The sequence below is a fragment of the Podarcis filfolensis genome (assembly GCF_964270895.1).
Source record: "Podarcis filfolensis genome assembly, chromosome: 6".
Lineage (NCBI taxonomy): Eukaryota > Metazoa > Chordata > Lepidosauria > Squamata > Lacertidae > Podarcis > Podarcis filfolensis.
Window position 1 is genome coordinate 27,282,254 of NC_139609.1, and position 4,277 is coordinate 27,286,530.

Sequence of the window (4,277 nt, forward strand, 5' to 3'; positions counted from 1 at the left end):
TGGCTTGCCAATGAGTGTCCATTGGATAAGGCAGCTGAACCATCTGTGGTCCTTCCCTCCAGCCTTGGGAGTGCAGCTGTGTATGTGTGTTTGCTATCACCTGGTTTGACTTTAAGCTTACTTAATTTGCCAAACCTTTAATAGACATTATAAGTATAAAAGGTAAAGGGACCCCTGACATTAGGTCCAGTCGTGGCAGACTCTGGGGTTGCGGTGCTCATCTCGCTTTATTGGCCAAGGGAGCCGGCATACAGCTTCCGGGTCATGTGGCTAGCATGACTAAGCCGCTTCTGGCGAACCAGAGCAGTGCACGGAAACGCCGTTTACCTTCCTGCCGGAAAGGTACCTATTTATCTACTTGCACTTTGACGTGCTTTTGAACTGCTAGGTTGGCAGGAGCTGGGACTGAGCAACGGGAGCTCACCCCGTCACAGGGATTCGAACCGCCGATCTTCTGATCAGCAAGTCCTAGGCTCTGTGGTTTAACCCACAGCGCCACCCGTGTCCTACATTATAAGTATAGACCATCATAAAACATCCATATATAATTTTTTAAAATATATACAAATAGACAGCCATGTAAAGTATATAATGACGAGGATTTTCACTGTAAGAGATGGTATTAGCTTTAAGCTTATGAGGACTCTGTGCCCTATCCTTTGTGTTGGAGAAAGGAAGGAAGGAAGGAAGGAAGGAAGGAAGGAAGGAAGGAAGGAAGGAAGGCTGTATGTATAATATGAAACACAGCATAGGAAAAAGACCACATGTTAGGTAAGTTAAAAAGTGGTTTACTTACAAACTTTTGAAAAGTCAGTTTCCTGTGCTTCAGAAAAGCTGTGTAGGTGATAAAACTTGGCTTAGTTACAAAGAGCTAAGCATTCCTAGAATGCAAGAGTGGCTTGTGAGAGCCATATGGTTGACCTGGAGCAACTGGTTTAAACCTCTTCGCACACTGAGCTTCTCAGGTAGACTGAAGGAGAGGAAAAGCCTGATTACCACATCCTCCCAAGGTGAGGGGAAGTGAATATAGCTAAGCCTGGCAGGACAGCTTATTCTGTGGTATTAACTCCTTCATGCATTAATTTGACTTAAGCATGTTGGTTATATAAGGCTGTTGATCGCACACTTTGGATCTGAGTTCCACTATTATGGGACTGTTATCATTCACTATCTTTGAATCACCTTTCTGACTTCAGAACCTATACCTCTTCCTTCCCCTTTCTGTCTCTTCACCCCCAGTTCCTTCACACATTTCATTATTGGCCCAGTTTTGGTAATATGCCCCATAAATAGTGTTTAAAATAAATAATAAAATGAATCTGCATACTTCCTTTCTCTTTTTCAGTACAGTAAAATCAGCATGGCACTCAGCACTGTTCGGCGATTCTAAGAAACCAAAAAGTCAATGCAGTTTTGAAAGGTTCGGTTTGTCACCTGGATTCAAAATATCATCCAAGACAAAAAGTGTTTTACCCACCCGTTGGGTCAATCCATTCTGTTTAACTGAGATTTTAGTCTGCTGGGATTAGACGGCATTTTTATTCTCGCTTCTTTTTTGCATGTGCTTTTTAGAGAGATGGTCAAGCGCGTGGTTCTGAACCGCTGTAATCTATTGCAATGTTCATTGCAGGGTACAAAAGGAAATGTACATAAACAAGCATTTTGAACCGTCCTCTTTCTGCTGTGCTGCGCAACATCCCACTCTGTGCTCAGACTTCTGCGAATATGCTAGAAGAAAACACGAGGAACAAAAAAAGAAGCCCATCTGGACTTGCTGATATAGGAAAAGAACATCCTCAACGGCAACACTTTTTTGCTCTTACCAAAGCAGAATATTTTTACTACGTTGCTAGTCGTTTTGCATAATTTACAGTGGCTTTGCTCCTGAGGAATTCTAGCGCTCAGTGTTCCTAATCAATGTAGGACACTGTACACTCAGCAGAATCCTTGGCATTCTGACTTCACAGTGCTACTCAAATTCTAGAATTTGTTTAAGAGAGCATTTTTCCACAAGGACAATGGCTATATACTGTAGAAGTCAGCTTTTATCCAAGTAACAACATATCTTAATGAAAATCAGTCACACCGGCTGTTTAATTTTTTTTAAAAAAAATACTTTATGCAATGAAACACCACCACAATCCTGACATTTTGATCCTATACGCATTTACTCAGAATAAAGCCCCTCTATGTTCGATCATGGCCACTGGTCCCATCACCTCCTGGCAAATAGAAGGGGAAGAAATGGAGGCAGTGAGAGATTTTACTTTCTTGGGCTCCATGATCACTGCAGATGGTGACAGCAGCCACAAAATTAAAAGATGCCTGTTTCTTGGGAGAAAAGCAATGACAAACCTAGACAGCATCTTAAAAAGCAGAGACATCACCTTGCCAACAAAGATCCGTATAGTTAAAGCTATGGTTTTCCCAGTAGTGATGTACAGAAGTGACAGCTGGATCATAAAGAAGGCTGATCGCCAAAGAATTGATGCTTTTGAATTATGGTGCTGGAGGAGACTCTTGAGAGTCCCATGGACTGCAAGAAGATCAAACGTATCCATTCTTAAGGAAATCAGCCCTGAGTGCTCACTGGAAGGACAGATCCTGAAGCTGAGGCTCCAATACTTTGGCCACCTCATGAGAAGAGAAGACTCCCTGGAAACGACCCTGATGTTGGGAAAGATTGAGGGCACAAGGAGAAAGGGACAACAGAGGACGAGATGGTTGGTATAACCTGCTCTTGCAACCTTCCTCCAACCACCTTGCTTATGGGTTCTCTTGCCCCCTTCCTTCCTTCCTTCCTTCCTGTCTTCACTCATTTTCACAAACCTATTCTCATTTCTAGAGTTCGTGTGAGGTTTCTGCCCCAGCCAAACTGACAACTCTCCATTCATGGTGAACTTTCTGACAGTATAGTCCCTGTGTAGTTGAAATGTTGATGAACGTTCCATTCCATCACATCAGCTCAATCACTTGGCATGATAGACTGAAGAGGCCGTACTAAAAACCACTAATCCATTCTGCAGGTGGAAGCGTTATTCCACTGGTGTAGCTTCATCTCTGCCAACAAAGCTGCACTTCTGCTGCTTCCTAAGGTCGCTCAGTGAATCTCCACTACAGAATTGCATCCTTAATCCCAGATAAGTGTGCATAGGACCGCTGCCTTAAATTTGCCAGAGCGCACCATTCTCCTTTGACACAGAAGTAACATTTTACAAACGAGGTGTGAAACCACTGCTAATTCACTTGCGGTTACATAAAGCCTGTCATGAACTGCCTGCTCAATTGTATTTACTGGTGATGTAAGAGGCTTGTGCTGTGACACATATGAGGATAGAAGTGTAATTTTATTCACCCATCAGTAAACCTCTTGTTGTTTTTCTCTGTCGTGCATTGTGACTAATCATCCTAATGTCTATTATTAATGGAGAATTGCTGGAGTGAAAGCAAAGCCCACATCTGCTTTGAAAAGAATGCAGCTATTTAGGATTTGCATCAGAGTCACTTTGAAAGCATGGATGACAGATGCCCAGCAGTGTCGCCCAGTGAATTCAAATAAAGGCAAATCAGAGACCAACATAGAACCACGGAAGCCACTTAATAGTGGAGTATTAGGGTTTTACTAGTTTGTTTCATTGTATTTATTCTAAAAATATATATTCTGCGTTTCAGGACAAGTATCCCCAACAAACTGGCATACAAAGCCAGTTGTAAAGACTTTAAAAGCAACAATTTTAAATCAACAGTAAGATCATGCCCCTTTATAAGAAGCAGTAAAAACATCAGTAAGATGCAGCTAAGGGATCCCCGTGTTTTTTTAGTGTACACTGTTAACTGAGAAGATACCAGTTGATGCTGTGTGCCTTGCAACCTTTTTTTGGTAAAACCTGGACTGGAACTGCTCCAGACTTTGGTGAAATGGAACACTGGTTGAATTCTCTTAACATTACAGTGATGATTATAGAATCATCAAGTCGGATGGGACCCCCAAAGGTCATTGGTCCAACCCTCCACAATGTAAGAATCTAAATTTGCTATCTGTTGGTGCTAGAGCCACTTGCTTCTGGATTTTCCCCCTTGGCGTTTTGGTAAAAGAATTAGCAGTGATTTTGTGTATTATGTGGCTGACCAGCAATGACTAGAAGTCCTACTCGGAGCAACCCCCATGGAAATGGATGACCTAAGTTTGTCATGTTCATTAATTTCAACAGAGCTACTCTGAGTAGGATTAGCATTGGCAACAAACCAATAAGTTTATATTTCAGACTGAAGTTACT

At 42.1% G+C, this 4,277-nt stretch overlaps 1 long non-coding RNA gene across 1 annotated transcript; it reads right to left on the minus strand.

Moving 5' to 3' along the window:
- Positions 1 to 1,520: 1,520 nt before the first annotated feature.
- LOC310765621 lies at positions 1,521 to 1,893 on the minus strand. The gene is made up of 2 exons (XR_014549684.1): positions 1,824 to 1,893; positions 1,521 to 1,728 (listed from the first exon to the last, which is right to left on the minus strand). It is a non-coding gene; the product is annotated as an uncharacterized lncRNA (long non-coding RNA).
- Positions 1,894 to 4,277: the final 2,384 nt, after the last annotated feature.